General features: G+C 42.7%; 1 protein-coding gene across 4 annotated transcripts in view; it reads left to right on the top strand.

Annotated features, from left to right (window-relative positions):
• Positions 1 to 23,196, top strand: part of LOC129712360 (ubiquitin carboxyl-terminal hydrolase 2-like) — a 109,215-nt gene that overhangs the window by 47,656 nt on the left and 38,363 nt on the right. The gene's annotated exons all lie outside the window — the stretch shown is intronic.

Below are 23,196 nucleotides of genomic sequence, written 5' to 3'. Positions count from 1 at the left end.
GAATCTCTTCCAACATCCCTTTCAGTGTTTAGAAAATCCTCTGTAGGGAGTTGACGCATTCGGAAGTAGGGAAGTTTAAAACATTTGCAATGTATAAGTTTGTTCAGCACTTTACAGATGCATTGTTAATGGTTGGTATGTCTGGGAGTAGTGGTGTTTGCATGGGTATGGATTAGTCCGTATACATCAGGAGGGTGGAGGGGCACCCACTGAAAATGTTGCAGATGCTTGGCAAGGTGAGCAGCATCAGCGAAGTGACCTTTCCCAATCTGAAGCATGAACCCTGTTTCCAGACTTTGACCCCTTCCGATGTTTTCTGTTTCCTGGAGAATTTTGTTTTAAGTCAACGGTCGCTAGCTTTCTCGCATCCTAGCCAGATTATTGTAGTTCAAAATCTATTCCAATTTCTTGGACACAATGGTCTTGGTGGATGTTTAAGTAAATAGCCAGTGGATGCTGCACTCTGAATATTACCTGTTGGCTGAGGCATTAAACCGAGAGCCACTCTGCCCTCTGGTGGTGTAACACACCCCATGACACAATATTGAAGAAAGACACACAACTTGTTTCCCAGTGACCTGACAATGTTTATTCAGCATCAGAAAGGCAGATGATCTAATCAATGTGTCATTATATTTTGTGGGAGCCTGCAGGGAATAAATTGGCTGCTGACCTTTCCAGAATTGCAGCTGTGACTACATTTCAAAAATATTCTGAGATGTTATGAAAGGTGTTATATAAGTCTGTTCTTTAATTCCACAGTAAGGTACAGTTTAAAGACTGGTTATCAAATATTTCCCTTCCTTACCAGGGCTTTGGTCTTGGAGCCAGTTAATTAAAACATAATCCAATTTAAACTACAATCTTTGGTTGCTGAGACCTGAATTCTGCACATGGTCTGTCCATGGCCACTTATCCTTACCTCAGATTGAGGGTGACAATCCAATTGAGGGAACTGTGCTCTAGAATCCCCCAAAAGTACAAAATTGTCCTTCACTGTGGCATTGATACTGTCACTCAAAGCTTGATCTGCTAAGATCATCAAGCAAGATGTAGGTAGGGAGGGAAGTAAGGGATCACTTGCACTCTGTCCCCCAGGCATGCTGAAGCTCCCAATGGTGAACCACACTCCCCTTCTCATTCCCATATTGACCTTTCTGTTCATGGCCTCCTCTATCTGGGTTCTCCTTAATCATGCCTATGAAAGCTATCTCACGCTCCCCTTTTTTCCTCCTGGTATCCACTAGTATGCATCCACATCCCCGTATTCCCCCACGGATTCAGTTGATCGTAGCTGCCTTTACCTGACCCATGACTTTTTTTCTCATCATACCGATATCTCTCATCATCGAGGCTTTTCACTTCCAGCCAGTCTTTTGCTTTTTCTATCAATAACATGCAAATCTTGAACTCTCGCTATCTCACATTTACAATCCTCCCAATTTGTCAGGTGTCCATTTGCCCACAAACAGCTCACTCAATTTCTGTGACCTCTTGGCTGATACCATCAAAAATCTCCGTGCCCCAACTTAGAACATTAATCACACTAGCATATGGCACTGGGAGTATTTCAGAGATTGCAACCCTCGAGGCCCTGCTTTTTATTCTTTTGCCCAGCACGCTACATTTTCTCCGCAGGTCCTCATTCTTTTTTGATGCCTGTGTCATTTTCTACCCAAGTGGTGTTTCCAGCACTTCAATTTATTTTTTAAACAGGCGAATAATCCAAACCAGTGTTTGAAGGGAAACTGAGGCATTCATTGCTCTTTGCTGAGAGATTCGGTGTAAGAATTGTGCAGAATGCTATACCGTAACTATCTGTGAGGAGAATTTATTAATAGGGTTGATATAGAATTAATATAAATGTGTGGTTGATGGTGTGGACTCAAAGGGCTGAAGGGCCTGTTTCCTCACTATATCTCTCTGACGTTTTTGACTCACAGTAGTTTCCCAGAACAATGCCTGAGGAAAATGTTCTGATCAGACTTACCAATATACATATCAAAATAAAATCTGTGTATACTGATGCAAGCTTCAGGTAACAAGGAATTTTATAAGGAAAGTACACAAAATTGCTGGAGAAACTCAGCGGGTGCAGCAGCATCTATGGAGCGAAGGAAATAGGCGACGTTTCGGGCCGAAACGTCGCCTATTTCCTTCGCTCCATAGATGCTGCTGCACCCGCTGAGTTTCTCCAGCAATTTTGTGTACCTTCGATTTTCCAGCATCTGCAGTTCCTTCTTGAACATTTTATAAGGAAAGTTTCTCACATGCTTCTTTCTCTATCTTTCTGGTTTTTAATGGAGAGGATGGTGGACAAAACTGCCTATTTTTTCATGTTGCACATTGAAATCATAAAAAATTATCTAAGTAGCCAGTCAGATCTAAATGAACCTCTGATCTGAATGATGGCATCTTTATGAAGTACCACTTCCCAATTCTACACCAGTGTCGGCTTCAAGCCTTGTGACGGGGGCTTTCAATTCCAGAGACAAGTGAGCTAAATGAGTTGCCTCTGACCATGAAGACAGACTTGTGAAACGTAGGGGGCCGGCAGGTATTATATAACTTGATTCTGTTTGTCCTGATTTGTTCTACATTCCAGGCAATCATTCACCTGCCAGTAATGGCCATGCATGAATTAAACATTCAGCTCTGCCTCCAGCTTGCTATCTGATGAATCTGAAACAGCCACAATTTCTTATTAGCAGAGAGGAAAGGGATATGGGTTTGACCGGCAGGATATTACAATGTCATCTGCATGTTCTCAGTACTGACTTGAGTACTGGATTCAACTGTAGCAATTCAAACCAATCCTGTTCATTCCTTGAAATGCAACCTATTTTTATTGCCTCAATCAAAAAGGAACAAAAAAAAAATAATCGGCACCTTAAGTCTGTTCCATCGTTTATTTAGGTCATGACCAATACCACCGTAACACCATTTAGCAGAAGGTCACAAAGAGCTAGAGTACTGAAGACTGATCTGTCCGACGAAGGATCCCAACCCAAGACATTGCCTGACTATGTTCTCCAGGGAAGCTGCCTGACCTGCTTAGTGATGCCGGCATTTTGAGTCCTATTGTGTAAACTAGCTTCTGCAGTTCCTTGTTTCTCCATTTACTCAGACATTGCTCCAGGTTTCTTAATACCCTTCTTATCGATATAAACCTTGAGATCCCTTCACATCTAAACCCACAATATTCATGGCATGTTTTTGGAGGGGAGAAAATTGAAGAGTGGAGATTTACTTCCTAATCACAATCTAAATTGCCTTGTTTTAACTTTAAGATTAAGTCCCCTCAATCTTGATTGTGCTTGGATAGGGATTTGGTCCTGGGGAGACACAAAATACTGCAGATGCTAGAAGCTTGAGCAAAAAACAAAGTGTTGAGGAAGGGATGTGACCTGAAACAATATCTGTCGAATCCCTCCACAAATAGACAATAGGTGCAGGAGTAGGCCATTCGGCCCTTCGAGCCTGCACCACCATTCAATGTGATCAGGGCTGATCATCCCCAATCAGTACCCCGTTCCTGCCTTCTCCCCATATCCCCCGACTCTGCTATTTTTAAGAGCCCTATCTAGCTCTCTCTTAAAAGCATCCAGATAACCTGCCTCCACCGCCCTCTGAGGCAGAGAATTCCACAGACTCACCACTCTCTGTGAGAAAAAGTGTTTCCTCGTCTCTGTTGTAAATGGCTTACTCATTATTCTTAAACTGTGGCCCCTGGTTCTGGACCCCCCCAACATCGGGAACATGTTTCCTGCCACTAGCGTGTCCAAATGCTGCTTGATCTGCTGAATTCCTCCAGCACTTAGTTTTTTGGAAAAGGGATGAGTTGGGCTGATTGACACACAGAGTTTCCAATAGAGGCCGCTATATTGTAGAAAGGGACATGAGACTGGTGAATGTCTCCAGTCCTGTGGCTCTGTTTCCACTTTACTTTCACAGCCAGATAGTGTAGTTAATTTTTTAGCGAGATAGTGTAGTTAATTTAAAAAAAAAATGTTTAAGCCTTCTTCAATGCTAACATGCCATGAAGCCTATAATGTTAAAATTACTTGTTCAACCAGCAAACTCTCAGCCCACGTGTGTGCCCTGACAATGCCCACTTGTGTTACTCCTCATCTTCTTCATAGTAATCCCTTCCTCTCCACAATTCAGATTTGTTCAGTGTGATATATACCAAGGTGCAATGGAATTCCTTGTTTGCATGAAGCTCTCAGATTAAACAGTACACATACAGTAATGATACATGCAGCAATAAATACAACGACAAGTGCAACGCAGTAGAATGATGCAAGATTGTAATGCAATCCAGAGTCGTGTAAACTGTACAATAATGAAATCACCAAACGAGGTAGAGTTAAGGGTAAGAGTATGTGGCAGCACTTCTGGGAAGGAGTTTGTGATCAAGATGATTGCTTTCGGAATCTGATAGCAGTGAGGAAATTTGGACATCTAGGCCTTCAAAATCCTGTATCTTCTCCCAGCTGAAGGAAGAGATGGACAAAAATGGCCAGGGTGGCAGACATCCATGATAATACTTCCAGCCTTTGTAATGCAAGGCAACATAGAAAATGGACAATGAAAGGAAGTGACCAGCCTGTGTTGGAGGGGTCTGTGTTCATCATTCTCTGCAGGTTCAGGCGGTCAAACACAGAACATTTGTAAAAGGGGTGAGACTGAGATGCATCCTGTCAGAATACTTTCTATAGCATATCCGTAGAAGTTGGATAGAATCCTCCTGGATATACTCAAAATTCTCAGATGCCTAAGAAAGTATATACGCTAATACATTATTTTGATTATGTCATCAGCTTGAAGGGACAAGTTAGGTTGTTGGGGATATAGATGCTTAGAACCAACTCTACATACGCTGTGTTAATGAGGACGGGGTTGGCCCTCGCTTCCTCTCGTCAACAACCAATGTTTTCATTTTGCTGACAATAACTGCTAGGTTATTGCCCTGGATTCTCAATTTCTTTCCTATACTTTGTCTCATTGTTGGTGCTGATCCAGCTGATAACAGTGATATCATTGGGGAAACTAAAATCAAGTTGGTGATGTACTAGGCCACAACGCCACGGTTCTACAATGAGTTGAGCAAGGGACTAAATGCAAAATCTTGAGAGGCAACAGGATTGAAGATCAGGGTGGAGGAAATGTTATCACCAATTCTAATCAACAGCGGTCTGCCAATCAGGAAATCCAGGGAGGCTCCAAGTAACAAAAGTCCATGAGATCTGGTCTATAACCGTATCTCTGCTAATGTTAATACTGCTCTTTCATACTGCTAATATGTACAAATCCCTTCCATGCCCTGTTCCATTAACTATATCTCTACCGATGTCAATCTACTTGCTCCATTACTTTACCAGTCAGCAGCATTAGACATGAAGACCCACTCGCTAACTGATTTGTTTATTGCTATCTGTTCCCTCAATCTTCTGTCCCCTGGAAATATTCCCATGTATATTTCCACATTTCATCAGGAAAAAAAACCCCTTCAGCTAAATTTTATTTTGGATTTGGTGGCACAAAGAGTGAGAAATTGATTGAATGGAGTTGCCCTTTCTCACTGATGTCCTGACGATATGTGACTGTGTGAGCTTGTGGTTTCCTGGTCCTGTCGGACTGGACTGCCGTCAACTGGAGATCGTCCAGTGAAAACCTGTGACCCAGTTCCCTCCTCTTTATTCACTCTTGAAACATCGAACTCAATTTACCAGAAAATTTCAAAATAAACATGGGAAAAGGTTAGGAGCGGCAGTCACTCAGATGTCCAAACTACTTGGATTTCCACTGGGCTGAACATGCCTAACTATGTCTCTTACTCTCCCAAGGATATGCAGATGATAAATCTTCATGTATTGCAAGTCATGAATCTGACTGCTAAGTTTGGAAAGTTGTAAAAAAGTTATTTGTGATCCCAGGCTTCAGTCCGAGGGGTATGGAGTATCAAAGCAAGTGAGTTCTGTTAATTGATTAGCCTCAGTGGAAATATGTGAGTTACCTTTAGCGTGACACTTCAGGAAGGGTGTGTCAGGAACGATGCCAGGGAGACCGTGGAGATTTATGAGAATGTAACCAGTGACATTAGGTGGAGAGATGAGAGAAGCTGGGATTCCTACATTACAAGTGATTACACTTGAAAAGAACCTCACAGGCTGTAACACCATGAGGTAACCTTGTAACCTGGTGCCAAACAACAAGCTCTCCCTCAATGTCAGCAAGACAAAGAAGATTGTGATCGACTTCAAGAAGCCAAGCAGTACACGCACCCTGCATGTACATAGGCGGCACCGAAGTAGAGATGGTCGAGGGCTTCAAGTTGTTAGGAATAAATATCACCAGCAATTTGTCCCTGACCAGCTTCATCGAAGCGATGGTCACGAAAGCACGGCAACGCCTCTGCTTCGTTAGAAGGCTTATGAAGTTTGGCAGCTCCCCAACAGGTCAGACTCTGCACAAATCACAGAATCAAAACTACCTCCATCTTGTTTGTGTCTGTCAGGACCCAAGCATGATCTACAGCTGCTCACAGTATTCCACACATGGACAGTGTGCTCCATCCAATCGGTTACTATCTGTTTAAAGCACCAGGTTACTGTTGCGGTCAACATTGCATCATTTTTGTCAAAAACATAAAAAATGGGTTGTAGCAATTCACATTTTCTCCATGATGCTGAAAATGTGCATGTCATGTGAAAGGAGGGGGTGGGGGATTAGTTGTATAGCTCATATTTGGCTTACAAGGTTCAATGATTGCCTTCTATGTTGTATGAGTCTGTATTTGTATGGTTTTGAGCTGTTTTAAAAAGTGGAGTAAATGTTGAAATTGTGGTGGGAAATGACCACAGGGGGCTCTAAAGGTCAGCTTTTTTCAAAAAACTAAGATTCTAAAACCTTATTGTCTGGGACTTTTGTTCCTTTCACAGTTCATGACTGCTTCCTGATTTTTGTTTTACTCTCTGTGGTATTCAGCAGCTCCAGACTTTGAAAGAACTTACTTTCATGTAATTAAGAAGGTCCTCATTCTTCAGGGAATGGGGGTTCCCCTCCCCTACTATAGATGAGGCTCTCACCAGGGTCTCTTCAATACTCCGTAACAATGCTCTCTCCCCATCCGCCCCCACCCCCCCCCCCCCCACTCGTAACAAGGGCAGAGTCCCCCTAGTCCTCACCTTTCACCCCACTAGCCGTCACATACAACAAATAATCCTCCATCATTTTTGCCACCACCAACGTGACCCCACCACTCGCCACATCTTCCCATCAACCCCCCCCCCCCCCCCCCGTCTCTTCTTTCCGCAAAGACCGCGCCCTCCGTAACTCCCTGGGGGTCAATTCTTCCCTTCTCTTCTTCGCACACCATCCCCTCACCGGGCACTTTCCCTTGCAACCGCATGAAATGCAACACTTGTCCCTTTACCTCCCCCCTCGACGCCATTCAAAGGACCCAAGCAGTCGTTCCAGGTGCGACAGAGGTTCACCTGCATCTTCTCCAACCTCATCTATTGCATCCGCTGCTCTAGATGTCAGCTGATCTACATCAGTGAGACCAAGCGTAGGCTTGGCGATCATTTCGCCGAACACCTCCGTTTGGTCTGCATTATCCAACCTGTTCCCGCAGCGGTTCAGCACTTCAACTCCCCCTCCCATTCCGAATCTGACCTTTCTGTCTTGAGCCTCCTCCATGGCCAGAGTGAGCACCATCGGAAATTGGAGGAGCAGCACCTCACATTCCGCTTGGGCAGTTTGCACCCTAGCGGCATAAACATCGACTTCTCCAATTTCCGGTAGCCCTTGCTGCCTCCTCCTCTTCTCAGCTCTCCCTCACCCCTCGGGCTCCTCTTCCTTTCTCCTTTCTTCTCCCCACCCTATATCAGTCTGAAGAAAGGTTTCAGCCCGAAACGTTGCATATTTCCTTCGCTCCATAGATGCTGCTGCACCCGCTGAGTTTCTCCAGCATTTTTGTTTACTTTCATGTAATATGCCCGCAGCATGTCACAAAGTTCTGCAAGCAATGATGTGCTTTTTTCTTTTGGGTGCTACTGCCCGCTGTAAATATGCCTTTTATAAGCTCTCACAAATCTGCGAGATCGGGTCACTAGGCGGGCCGGATGATTGCGGGAATAAAAATCCGCCTGCGGGCCAGATGAGTTCGGGTTACGGACCGCATGTTCAGACCTCTGATGGTACAGAACTCTTGCAGCATTACCCTAACAACAATACAAACAATGCTCCATAATTGGGCTCAATTTCTATCATATACTTGATAAAATTAGTTTAATGCATCATAATACGGTCAGTATTTTAGAAGCTCCACTAGAAACACCCATGTGGAAATTTTCCTCAATTTTTCTGCCGGTGATAAATGTGCACTAAAAATCTTGGAACTTTACTGAGTCAGTTTTGGTCTGAGTGGAATTTTACAACCGATTACCTTTCCGCTTAGAACATGAAAGACACAGATCAAGATATTGAGCACCAACACATGCACTTTTCAGATTCCAGAATAACCCGAAAACATATGCTCGCCTATGGCATACTGCATGAGAGTTCTTTGGTAAGAGGCTTTTACATAGGCACATGGAATGGAGGGAGACACAAAATGCTGGAGTAACTCAGCAGGACAGGCAGCCTCTCTGGAGAGAAGGAATGGGCGATGTTTCGGGTCGAGACCCTTCTTCAGACTGAAGAAGGCCCGTTTCTTCTCTCCAGAGATGCTGCCTGTCCTGCTGAGTTACTCCAGCATTTTGTGTCTAACTTCGATTCAAACCAGCATCTGCAGTTCTTTCCTGCACATGGAATGGATGGATATGGATCATGTGCAAGCAAATACGATTAGTTAATCTTGGCATCATGTCCAGCACAGTCATTGTGGGCTGAAGGACCCATTCCTGTGCTGTACTTTTCCATGTATAATCACTATAATCTCAGATTCAAATTTGTAAATTATTTATGAATATCTGTTATTTTGTGCATGTCATAATCACTGGTTAGTATCAAGACTTGCTCTTGAATCAAATTAAACAAGATTTTGCAATAGGTTTCTCTTCTAAAATATCTGAAAGAAAATACTTGTAAATAGGGCGGTCAAAAAGCCTTTCGGCACATTGGCCTTCATCAGAGTATTGAATATGGAAGTTGGGAGGTCATGTTGCAGTTATTTAAGATGTTGGTGAGGCTGCATTAAGAGTATAGTGTTCAGTTCTGGGAACCATGTTATAGGAAAAATGTTGTTAAGATGGAAAGGGTTCAGAGAAGATTTACAAGGATGTTACCAGGACTCGAGGGCCTGAGCAATAAGGAGAGGTTGAGCCGGCCAGGACTATTCCTTGGAGTGCAGGAGGATGAAAGGTGATCTTTTAGGGGTGTACAAAATCATGAGAGGGTAGATGCCCAGAGCAGGGGAATTGAGAACCAGAGGACATCGGTTAAGGTGAGAGCGAAAGATTTAAAATGAACCTGAGGGGCAACTTTTTCACACAAAGGGTGGTGGATATATGGAATGAGCTGCCAGAGCAGGTAGTTGTGGCAGGTACTATTGCAATATTTAAAAAACAATTGGACAGGTAAATGGATAGGACAGGTTTGGAGGGTATATGGGCCAAATACAGGGAGGTGGGTCTCGTGTAGATGGGACGATGGTTGGTGTGGACTAGTTAAGGGCCTGTTTCCATGCTCTGACTCTATGACTCTCGAAAACCTTGCTGTGTACAATTTCACACTTTACAGTTCAAAAGTACTTCATTAGTTGTAAAGCTCTTTGTAACACTGCGGTTATCAAAACACTATTAAAATATGTTTCTTTTAATGATTGGCTTCTAATATTGACAGCTGAACTTGCTTTCCCGTATTGTTCAAGATCAGCATCTGGTTTGAGGCAGAATCCCCACATCAGTTACTGGTTGAATCTGTCAGTGAGCCAGTCCGAAGCACCAGATCAACAACCATCTCCCACTTTGACTTAGTTCCTGATCTGGTGCAGATAGTTGGGTCAAAACCTGTGTTTATTTTCTTGTTTGCTTTATTTGTTTATTCCCTCCATTTGGTGCTGTCCAAAGAAACCCATTCTAGATGAACTGGGTGGGGAATGACTGGTGTGTTGTGAAGGGCAATTAAATAGCCATTTGGAGGGTTGCAGCAAGAGTCCTTCACGCCCCAGGTGATGTACAGCACATTATGAAGCCAGTGCCAAATGGAGACTTTGGGATGTAAGAGTGAGAGGTGGCAGAGTGTCAGTAGGGGTGTAAACAATTATTGATGTGGAATTGTGCTGACTTTAAATGGATATGATATTCTTTGATGTGCTTCTTTCAATGAAGCTGCTCAGAGTTCAAGGTTCCTTGTTATTTATTAACCTGCTCTCGTACAGAATGATTTGCAAATTTTGCATTGCCTGCAGGGTTTCAGTAACCTCTTTCCAGATTAATAGGGTCAAAAGCCGTTGCCAAAGGAGGGAAGGTGAGGAATATTCCTATATATGATGAACTCCTGATCAATATTTCTGTCCATTCGGAATTCTGATGAGGGGGGCTAATAGGAGAGATTGATATGAATTAGTTCAGGTTAGTATGTTCAGTATATCAGCTAGTATCAGTTTAATATACTCTCTCACCTTTGGATTAAAGCTCTATCCATGATTAGATTTTATCTTTATTCACAAGAGGTGGGTGTTGGTGGCAAGGACGCCTTTATCGTCCATTCCACATCATCTCTGATATACTCAGTATAATAATGAAAGAATGTTCAGAAGGTGGATTGTACTTTCAAAGGGCAGTTACTCTTTTTACTGTTACTACTAAGTTTGTTATTGAGGGGCAATGTCCCATCAGACGGACAGAGGCAAGGGAACATGATTGGGGGGGGGGGGGGGGGGGGGGGGGGGGGGGGGGGGGGGGGGGGCATTGATTAGTGCTACAGTGTCTGAAGAGCTCAATTGAGCAAACACTGGGAATTTGTACCCCAGTAAATTAGTACGAGAAGACCTTGTAACCTAATAAAAGTTGCTGCAATACAGCTAGCACAGGGATTTTTTAAAGAGGCTCTGGGTGTTTAAGGAAACTTCTACTCCTGTCCAAGATTATATCTTAGGAAATGAAATTGGAAAGATTGAGCTCCGACTCAAAGCTGAACTTTAACAAGAACAGGCATAGGAAAATTCCTAAAATATGTCCAGCAGTCTCCTTCAAACAGCCTGTCCATAAGGATTTGAAGGTGCAGGGATGTTGTTGAATCTAATTTTTGATAATAGAATAGATTCAATAAATATAAGAGCGCTTTCCTCGAGCTAAGATTTAAGGTGCACATAGAATGGAATAATATTATAGTACAAAGCAAGGTCACCAGATTTGAAGAGGACAGACTTTGAGGAATTGGTGAGCGAGTTAGCAGAAATGAATTTTCAAGAAAGTTGGATACCAGGCACTGTAGGTCAACTAGGACTTTTTTTAAACGCAGAATCACACACTAAATAAATTACCATAACGAAAGGACTTTACTTCAGGTTTCAAAATGCATTGATATATGAAGGTTAGAGAAACAGAACCAGAAAGATTATGATTTGCAATGACCTGCCATCAAAATGGAATTGATAAGAAAGAGAGAAATGAGGGAAAGAGTGAAGGGGAGGTGGCAGTCATGTTCTTCAGAAGCCATAGATGACATGAAGGATCATGGGTTGTTTTTACACTGTTATATCATGGTTTGCCAAAGGAGACAGTTGGGTGGTGAAAGAAAGCTAGGAGACAAAAGAGGATACCTTATTTTTAAATTGAACTGGAATGCAATTCCCTGGGATTAGATCAATTTAAAGCTGCTTGTAAAAGCTCCATGGTTCTTAGTCAATTATGAAGTACTTCTCCTATGATACAGTGCCCTCCACAATGTTTGGGACAAAGACCCATCATTTATTTATTTGCCTCGGTACTCCACACTTTAAGATTTGTAATAGAAAAAAAATCACATGTGGTTAAAGTGCACATTGTCAGATTTTAATAAAGGCCATTTTTATACATTTTGGTTCCACTGTGTAGAAATTACAGCAGTGTTTACATATACACCCCATAACCCTTGACGCCCTTATTAATCAAATGAGGGATGATGATGCAGGAGAGGGGTAGGAACACAGAACTAACTGTGGTGATTGAGGTGGTCTAGTCCAGCAGTGTTACCAAATCAATTGCACTCAGCAGCAACCATCACTCAGCATACGTCAGTAATCTCTTAACCACTGTGAGCCACAACGTAATTCTCCAGTTGTGTTACTCCTCTTACACTTGCTTTTACTTTCTTTCTGTGGAGTGTTAGATTTTCTTTTGTATTTGTTGTTCTATATTGTTTTGTAACGTTGGAATTTCTTGTTGGTCTTATGTTAATGGATGTTCTTGGTTCTGCCTGATTGTGGCATTGAATCAAACAGATTCTAGTCACCTGCACACCATTCTGGTAAAGGTATAGTCGCTTTTGTATATCAATTCGGGCACATGCTGTGTCTCAGTTTAATGTATCATACAAATGGCCACATCACTGACCAAGTAGCACACTCTCAACACTACATTGGGGTGTAAGCTGCAATTATAGACTCGAGCATCCGGAATGGAATTTGAACTTGCAACCCTTTTAATTTAGATAAGAATGTTACCCACTGAACCACGGCTGACACTGACATTCCCATGGTGAAGTGAACACTGAGACAAAGTGAAGAGTAGTGAAATTCTGAGAGAGTTTACTGGGAAGCCGTTGTTGAGCCATTATTTTCAAGCCATCAGGTTCCGGGGTTATTCATTTGTTATTACTTTTTCCACCATTGACAAGATTCTATCCTGCACATTTCTATAGTGTGGACAGCAGGAAATATACTTGACGCAAGTATAAAACATTCTTGCAGCCTGTGACCAGGCACGCTGTATAAGCACGCTGCGAGACCGAATTCCTGGAATCTTTCCTTCTCCCTAATCAGCCCCATGTGGAATGGAATTTTACTGTCATTTGCCAATCAGAACATATTCCCTACGATGTAATGGAAATAATGGACAGTGGTGAGGCTTTAGTCCCTTTCTCTGACCTTGACTCAAGTACGCCCAATGACATAACACTCTCTGCGGAGCAATTATCTTTCTTTCACTACCAGGCCACATTGGCTTCTGGGGATCTAGGGCATGAATCCAGGTTAATCGGATTCCTACAACTAGGTACCACAAAAAAGCTGGAGAAACTCAGCGGGTGCAGCAGCATCTATGGAGCGCAGGAAATAGGCAACGTTTCGGGCCGAAACCCTTGGGTTTCGGCCCGAAACGTTGCCTATTTCCTTCGCTCCATAGATGCTGCTGCACCCGCTGAGTTTCTCCAGCATTTTTGTGTACCTTTGATTTTCCAGCATCTGCAGTTCCTTCTTAAACAGTCTTATAACTAGGTCATGGCTGGGAGAAGATTAAATGCTGAGGCTCTATAAGGTGCTGGTCATGCCACATTTGGAGTACAGTGATCAAATTTGGCCCCCATATCCAATGGAAGAATGTGCTGGCTCTGGAGAGGGTCCAGGGGAGGTTTACAAGTATGGATACAGGAAGGAGTTGGTTAGCATATGATGCGCCTTTGGCAGCACTGGGCCTGTACCTGCTGGAGTTTGGAAGGTTGAGGGGGGACCTCATTGACACCTACAGATTAGTGAAAGCCATAGATAGAGTGGATGCAGAAAGGATGTTTCCACTTGCGGGATAGTCAAGAACCAAGTTCAAGTTCAAGTGAGTTTATTGTCATGTGTCCCTGTATAGGACAATTAAATTCTTGCTTTGCTTCAGCACACAGAACATAGTAGGCATTTACTACAAAACAGATAAGTGTGTCCATATACCATAATATAAATATATTCACACATGAATAAATAAACTGATAAAGTGCAAATAACAGAAAATGGGTTATTAGTAATCAGAGTTTTGTCCGAGCCAGGTTTAATAGCCTGATGGCTGTGGGGAAGTAGCTATTCCTGAACCTGGTTGTTGCAGTCTTCAGGCTCCTGTACCTTCTACCTGAAGGTAGCAGGGAGATGAGAGCGTGGCCAGGATGATGTGGGTCTTTGATGATACTGCCAGCCTTTTTGAGGCAGCGACTGCGATAAATCCCCTCGATGGAAGGAAGGTCAGAGCCGATGATGGACTGGGCAGTGTTTACTACTTTTTGTAGTCTTTTCCTCTCCAGGGCGCTCAAATTGCCAAACCAAGCCACGATGCAACCGGTCAGCATGCTGTCTACTGTGCACCTGTAGAAATTAGAGTCTTCCTTGATAAACCGACTCTCCGTAGTCTTCTCAGGAAGTAGAGGCGCTGATGAGCTTTCTTGATAATTGCATTAGTGTTCTCAGACCAGAAGAAATCTTCAGAGATGTGCACGCCCAGGAATTTGAAGCTCTTGACCCTTTCAACCATCGACCCGTTGATATAAATGGGGCTGTGGCTCCCCCTCCTACTCCTTCCAAAGTCCACAATCAGTTCCTTGGTTTTGCTGGTGTTGAGGGCCAGGTTATTGCGCTGGCACCATATGGACAGTTCTGTTCTATCTCTGTTCTATACTCTGACTCATCCCCATTAGTGATACGCCCCACAACAGTGGTGTCATCAGCGAACTTGATGATGGAGTTCGCACTGTGACTGGCTATGCAGTCATGAGTATAGAGTGAGTACAGCAGGGGGCTGAGCACGCAGCCTTGAGGTGCTCCCGTGCTGATTGTTATCGAGGCTGGCACATTTCCACCAATACGAACAGACTGTGGTCTGTGAATGAGGAAGTCGAGGATCCAATTGCAGAGGGATGCGCAGAGGTCATGGCCTCAGAATAACCAGAGGGCATAGCCTCAGAATTAAAGGGTGCTCTTTTAGAAAAGAGGTGAGGAGGAACTTCTTTCGAGGGTAGTTAATCTATGGAACTCATTGCCACAGAGGGCTGTGGAGGCCAAGTCAGTGGAGATTTTTAAGGCAGAGATAGACACACTCTTGATTAGAACAGGAATTAACCTCCTGAGAGAAATAAAGTTCCATCTTATTGTATCGTGTCAAGGGTGGGTAGAAGGCAGAAAAATGGGATGAGGAGACCGAGATCAGCCTTGATTGAATGGCAGATTGGCCGAATGGACTAATTTTACTGCTATAACTTGTGTACTTGTGATGACAGATGCAAGGGGCATTGATGGGGAGGAGGGGATATAGTTAATGCAGCAGGACGACAAACGATTGGAGGAGGGAATTGTATTAATTACTTCAGAAATCATAACTGGAGCAGCTGCATATAAAAGATTATGGAGGATTCTGTTAGCATCGCAAATTGTTCAGCAACCCCAATTCTCTGAATAAACAGCATTGGGCTTTGACAGTTATTTTAAGTTTCAGGTCAGTAGATGTGACCCAACAGTTAATTATCTCTGAACATTATTTTTATTCAATCATGCTCTTTTTAGTTTAGTTTAGAGATGCAGCACGAAAACAGGTCCCTTCGTCCCACCGAGTCCCCACCGACCAGCAATTCCCGCACCTTAACACTATCTTACATAGAAACATAGAAAATAGGTGCAGGAGTTGGTTATTTGGCCCTTCGAGCCTGCACCATCATTCAATATGATCATGGCTGATCATCCAATTCAGTGTCCTGTACCTGCCTTCTCTCCATACCACCTGATCCCTTTAGCCACAAGGGCCACATCTAACTCCCTCTTAAATATAGCCAATGAACTGTCCTCAACTACCTTCTGTGGCAGAGAATTCCACAGATTCACCACTCTCCAGAATTCCCCCTATTCCTTAAACTGTGACTCCTGGTTCTGGACTTCCCCAACATCGGGAACAATTTTCCTGCATCTAGCCTGTCCAACCCCTTAAGAATTTTGTAAGTTTCTATAAGATTCCCCCTCAATTAAATTCTAGCAAGTACAAGCCGAGTCTATCCAGTCTTTCTTCATATGAAAGTCCTGACATCCCAGGAATCAGTCTGGTGAACCTTCTCTGTACTCCCTCTATGGCAAGAATGTCTTTCCTCAGATTAGGAGACCAAAACTGTACGCAATCCACTGTACGCTTACCCACACTATGGACGATTTACATTTATACAAAACCAATTAACCGTAAATATTTTGCATTTATCTGACGTTTAAAGTTGGAAAAGTAATTTCTCAGTATTGCAACAGTGACTTGGATTCTGTTGTCAAACCACTGCAGTTTCAACTCGTATTCTTCCAATTTAGAAGCAAGCATGTTGGCCAGTGAGCCAATGTTAACATCCTAATGTAGCAAGGGAAGGATTTGCAATCGGGTTAGTGCATCCCAGGTTAAAGGATGTGAAAATGCTAGTTTCTATTTGTTTCTTGATCTCCATCCCTGTGAAAGTTGCCATGCATGAATGACAGATAGGGACAAGAGTAGGCTCGGCTGCTGTGAGATCCTATACAACTGAATCGCAGGGTAACATCTGCATCTAATCTTGAACATCTAAAGCGTTTATTGTGTGGCCTATATTGGAAGGGGATCAAGGTGTGTCTCTGCCAGAGTTAGGCTTCAGGTAAAGAGAAAGGGGAGGAGAGTATTAAACAATGCAGCCATTGAAAGTGCTTCCAAGTTTCTATACTCTGGGAGATTGTGTCTATGTTCTGTGGTACAAGTCTGCAGTGTGTGTGGCATTGTTTGTTTACAGTACGGTTGTCCATACAAAGCTTAACCACAGGTCAATGCTATATATAATGGGGCTGACCCAGCACAGTCAGTACTATGAGCTAGGTAGTGAAGGTACTGTACCCATAGTCTCTGTACAAAGGACTGAACAAGTTACATGAAGCATGGCTCTTAATCTTCAGTGGTGCCAGTACCTTTCTCCCTTGTCATGTAATGTTCCCTGGGTCATATGAGATCCTTATTTCCAAAGTCAAACCCTCTGATTATCCAACTATTTTAAATTGTTCTAATTATATACCTTGTACAAAATCTGTTTAGTTTGGTCTAGGCTGCCATTGAACCTCCCTTCCTTTCCCCACCAGGCTTAAACAGTATGTTTAACATCTGTTCGGATTCTCCTGTAGAGTAGGTACTAGACATTGTAGACAATTCATTCAAATTGTGATTACCATTCCAACTTTCAATGTTCATAAATATTTTATCTTTTAATTTCAAATCTTACTCTTACGACGTTCTGAAACTGGAGTGATTTATATTGTGGGAGTGTGGCTGTATTTGAATGATTGGAGCTGAGTGCAATGCTACCTTCTAATTCCAATCCATTGGTGGAATTGAGATACCTGAGGAAGGAAGAAAATATGTTCAATGGTTTTTTTAAATCAAAACTATCCAAGTTGTGGATACATTTGAGAAGCTGGATTTTTTTCAGCTCGGAGAAGATGATGGCTGTATGGTGCCACAAATTTCACTGTACCAGTTGGTACATGTGACAATAAATGTCTCTTGTCTTGTCTATGATGAGAAAATTTAACAGGTGTCCAAAACCATAGATTTGATTAAGTAAATAAGGATAAACTGTTTCCTTTGATGAGAGGATCAGGAATCAAAATGCAGACCGTCAATGCTGAGGAGAAAAACTCTTAGGGCTAAAAGAATCAAGGGATATGGGGGGAAAAGCAGCAATAGGGTACTGAGTTTAGATGATCAGCCAGATTGAATGGCTTGAAGGGCCGAATGGCCTACCCCAGCTCCTATTTTTCTATGTTTCTATGGAATAAGATTTTTTTCTGGAGCAAGTTGTGACCTGGATTGTTGTGCTATAAGTAAAATTAGATCCAATAATAACTTATTAAAGAGAATTGAATACATTCCAAAAATAATAGCCAGAGACCTGAGTTTAATCCTGACTACGGGTGCTGTATGTAATGAGTTTGAATATTCTCCCTGTGACTGTGTGGGTTTTCTCCGGCTATTCCGGTTTCCTCTCGCCTTCTAAAGATGTTTGAAGGTTAATTGGCTTCTATTAAAAAAAACTGCCCCTAATGTGTAGGATAGAACTAGTGTACGGGTGATTGCTGATCGTCATGGACTCAGAGGGCCGAAGGGCCTGTTTCCACGCTGTAACTCTAAACTAAAAAAACGAAAAGTCTGGGCCAGTCAATTAGGTTGGGGACTGATTGTATATCTCATTTGAAGGAATTAGCACAGGGACAGTAGCCACTTCATGTGCTCACTGGCAAAACTGCGTTCTATTATCTGTGTAGGATGCCATCGACCTGCTTGGCACCAGGCTTACTGGATGCAGCTAGAATCTGTGCCAGCACAGTCAAGTGCAAGGAATTCTAATAAGTTTGGCTGGCTGTTTGTTTTAAAAATTATTTCCAGTCTTATTCCTGTCTTTTCAGAAGCGACTAATTCTGGCTGGAGTGCAATTAAACATTAGTTACAATGCAGGAAGAAGTGATTTACCTCAAAGTCACCTTGGCATTTACTTTCCAAATGCCCAAATACGTAGAATTATGATCATCTGACCTGCTTCAACACCCTTTTCTCCACCCCCCATCTCTATTTTAATGCAGAATTTTTTGCCTAAATATTGATCGTAAGAATTAAAGAAAATAGGAGCAAGGGTAGATCATATGGCCCCACCATTCAATATGATTGATTTGCTCCAGGTCTCCTCACCTCTTCTGGGCCAATTCCCCATTGCCCACAATTCTGCGGTCTTTCAAACAATGTTTCTATTTCCCCTTTAAACAACCCAACAATCTAGTCTTTGCGTTCCACATTTAGTAACTGTCCTAGTAAACCTAGTGCTAAGTCCCAATTTCCAGTTTGTATCATGTTGTCAGTTTTGCATGCAGCCCTTTAACGGAGTTTTAAGAAATTTACTGTTTTCATTACCTCTTGGCTTCAATATACACAGCATCAATCCACAACACTACCTTTTTTTAGAGGTTTAGTTTTGGAGATTGCAGTTGTTATTGGGCAAGTCCAATAAGAGTGTAGAAAGGAACTGCAGATGCTGGTTTATATCGAAGATGGACACAAAGTGCTGGAGTTACTCAGCGGGACAGGCAGCATCTCTGGAGAAAAAGGATGGGTGATGATTGAGGTCGGGTCCCTTCTTCAGACTTCTGGTACCTTCCCCTCCAGTTCCATCCCCTTTACTTTCAGTTTGAAGAAGGGTCACAGCCCGATGGGTGACCGATCATGACTTACTAACTTGATTAATTTTTTTTGAGGAGGTGACAAATGAGTTTGATGAAGGGAGGACAGTGGATGTTGTATACATGGAATTTAGTAAGACTTTTGATAAAGTCCCTCATGGTAGGCTGATCCAGAAGATTAAGATGTACGAGAGTTACAATGACTTGGTCGTATGCATTCAGAACTGGCTTATAGAAGTAGAAGGTTGTGTTGGAAGGTGGATATTCTGGCTGGAGTTCAGTGAATAGTGGAGTTCCGCAAGGATCAGTGCTGGGGCCTCTACTATTCCTGATATATAATTGACCTTGGCGCAACTGCAGATGGGTTGGTGAGTAAGTTTGCTGACAACACCAATATTGGAGAAGTTGCTGACCATGAGGAATGCTATCAGAAGATACAGCAGAATGTAGATCAGGTGTAGAAGTGGCAGATGTAGTTTACCCTGAGCAAGTGTAAGGTGTTGCACTTTGGGAGGTTGAATGTCAAGGGAGAGAACGGCAAGACCCTTAACAGCATTGATGTGCAGAGAGATCTTGGAGTCCACTGCTCACTGCAGGAGGCAGCACAAGTAGATAGGGTGGTAAAAAAGGTGTAGAGAATGCTTGCCTTCATTGCTTGGGGCATTAAATATAATAGTCAAGAAGAGATGATGCAGTTCTATAGATCTCTGGTTAGGCCATGTTTAGAGTATTGCGTGTAGTTCTGGTCGGCCATTACACAAAAGATGTGGAGGATTTGGAGAAGGTGCAGAGGAGGTTTACCAGCATGCTGTCTGGATTGGGGGGTTTTCAGCAACAGGGAGTGGTGGGATAGATATACATTGTTTTCTCTAGAACGTTGGAGATTGAGGGGAGACTTGGTGGAAGTATATAAAATTATGAGAGGCATAGATAGGTTGGGAGGTCGGAGTACAAAGAATTCACACTGGCTTTCTTATTCAATGTTGCATTATCTCTCAATTCTATCTTCCACTGTTACACTCCCTTCGACCCTCCCCTCCCCAATCCCTAGCAATCCCCGCACCTTTTCAACTTCTTTGCCCATCTACTTATTCTCCTTCCTGTCATGCAGGCTTTCTCAACCACACTTCCCCGTTTTCCATTCTCCCTTCCCCCATATCTCCAGTCTCCTCCCACCTTTTGCTCCGTCTCTTTCTTTCTTACTCCCCACCAAGTCCCTCTACTATAACTTTATGTACCTAACCTTCTCTTGCCTTTCAATTTTTCTGAAAAAAACATTCCCTACCTTACCCCCCTCCCTCCCCCACCCCCTCCACTTCAGGCACACACACACACACACACACACACACAAATTGCATCTGTACCAGGTTTGTTCCCTGCAGGTTGCCCTCTGTGCGGATGTTCCTTTTGCAAAGCACTTGATCCTGTGCTTCTATGAATCATTGCTGTAATCAGTCACCTGCTCCTGAGTTGCTGCACTAATTACCTCGGCTCACCACGACTGACGTAAACCACTTATTTAACACATCATCCGATCAAAAGCAAATCAAAGTTGACCCAAGAGGTTACATTTAGAGATGAGGAATGCAACAAATAATAATCTGATTTCCGCAGTATCTAGAACTTGCTTATCAGTATAGCTCTAAGGGTTTTATTTTAAGCAGAATTGAACTGTTGCAAGCTAAGAATTTTTTATTTTTTTTAAATTTCTTTTAAGTATCTGGCTGTGCAGTCAATGTACTAAGTGGAAAGAATGCTTGCAATGTAGCCGATTTCCTTTACTGTTCTTGTGTGCAAAGTGTTTTACCCTCTGCTGTCCCCCGTTTGGGTACTTTGCAAGGTGACATTCATGATGTTGCTCCATGCTCTTTGAATCTTGTACTAAAACTCATGCATCTGGAAACACTCCATCAATGAAGGAAAGAAAAACACCACAACCAATGAAATATTTAAAAACTGTTGTCACTGTTCTAATGCAAGAGAATCAAGAGGGTAATTTGTGCAAAGCAAGATTTCACTTACTGTGATATAATAGTTAGTTCTGTGCCTCAACAACATCTGCAGTTCCTTGTTTCTTCGTCTCTACCTTTGATCCACATTGGTTAACAACTTTATCTAACAGAAATCACTGGGATTTGAGATTCAGTTGAAATCCAGCATCCATTGTCTTTTGAGTAAGAGAATTGTGGAGTTTCATTATCCTTTGTGTTTGCTGATTTCATTTCTGAATGCGTGCCTCTAACTTGAGGCTTACAACCCCTTGGCTGGACTGAGAAAACGGATTCACTCTAGATGTGATTTGACCAAGGCTTCCCTACAATTAAAGTAGACCTCTTTATATTTAAACCCCCCTGACGTAAAGACCACTATTTCATTAGTCCAGATGGACTTTAGTAAAGCTTTCTACATGGTTAAGCATGACAGACCTTCAAAAAAGTAAGATAACTACAGATTCATAAGAAAATGGCAAGTTGGATGGAAAATTGGCTCAGTGACCTAAAGCAGAGAATAATGATTGAGAGGTGTTTTGTGACTGGGAAGCTCTGGCTTCCACAAGACTTGAAACGGGCCACATGATTGATCGGGAAGAGGAAAGCTTTCAACTTCATAGTTGAAACAATAGGAGCACGAATGGGCCATTCAAGATGGTCAGGGCTAATCTTTAAATCACATACCTTGTTCCTGCTTTCCTCCCATATCCCTTGATCTTTTTAGCTGTAAGAACTTGGTCTGACCCCTTGATTACGTCAAATAATTTGGCTCAAGGATGTAGACAGTTGGGTCAGCTGGACAGAATAATAGCAAATGGAATTTAGTGCAGAGAAACATGATGCAGTAAGGGATTGGAATTTACAGTTAATAGGAGGGGAGCGAGTGGGACTGGAGTGTTTATTGTTGATACTAGCAAGACTGGTAGGTAAGCTGGTTAAGAAGGTGTATGTAATCCTATCTGTTATTAGCAAAGGCATAAAATAAAAGGGCAGGGTGCTTAAACTTAAATTATATTTAATGCATGATGGAAATATAATTCTGGAGTATTTCCAGGAAAGATGTGATTGTACCATACAGAGTAAAGAGGAGATTTGCAAGAATGGTGCCCAGGCTGAAAATGTTGAGCCATGAAGAAAGATTAGGTAGGATTTTTGGGTCGTGTAGGCAGGGTTTTTTTATGAGAGGTGATAAAGGAGACTGCCGAGACCTAATTGGTCTGTATAAAATTGCGGACTTAGACAGAATAAATAAGAGGAATCTATTTTGCTTGACTAAGGGGTTAAAGGCCTGGGGAGAATTAATTAACAGCAATTGATAGAAGAATTGCAAGGGAAATGTAAATGTTTTGCCATCTAGAGGGTGATAGGTATTTGGAACTTACTGGCTGACAGTATGGTAAAAGCAAATAAGACATTCAATATGAGGTATTTAAAATGAAAGGACATACAGTAGGTGTACGGCAAGTGATCAGAGGTTCAGTGGGGATCTGCGGTAGATCTTTTTCACCCAAGTGGTAGCAAGACTATGGAACGCACCACATGAGATGGCGGTAGAGGTACATGCTATTGCAACATTGAAGAAGTATCTACACAAACACTTGAATCTGCAACACATAGCAAGCAATGGACCACATGCCGATAACTGGCATTGGTACAAGAATGGGTGAAACATAGAAAATAGGTGCAGGAGTGGGCCATTCGGCCCTTTGAGCCAGCACCGCCATTCAATATGATCATGTCTGATCATCCAAAATCAGTACCCTGTTCCTTCTTCCTCCCCATATCCCTTGATTCCGTTTGCCCTAAGAGTTATATCCAAGGCATGGTTTCAGTGGGCTGAAAGGCTGGCTTCTATGCTCTATGATCGAATCCGTAATCTGTGACCTGCAGAGCCGAGGATGAAGTGCTGGAAGCCGGGATCAGTCTGGGTGCTTCATTCCCAACCGGTATTGGCATATTGGACCAAGTGCCCTCCCCTGGTGTAATCTTTCTGTGATTCTAATTCTGGATCTAAGTAACACTGGGCTTATGCATTTCAGAGTATGATTTATTTTTAGGCACATAAGACCATGCTCATAGTGCAAGCTG

This window comes from Leucoraja erinacea, chromosome 32 (genome assembly GCF_028641065.1).
Source record: "Leucoraja erinacea ecotype New England chromosome 32, Leri_hhj_1, whole genome shotgun sequence".
Classification (NCBI taxonomy): domain Eukaryota; kingdom Metazoa; phylum Chordata; class Chondrichthyes; order Rajiformes; family Rajidae; genus Leucoraja; species Leucoraja erinaceus.
The sequence above is the reverse complement of the archived record's forward strand: the minus strand, read 5'-3'. Positions and strand labels throughout refer to the sequence as shown.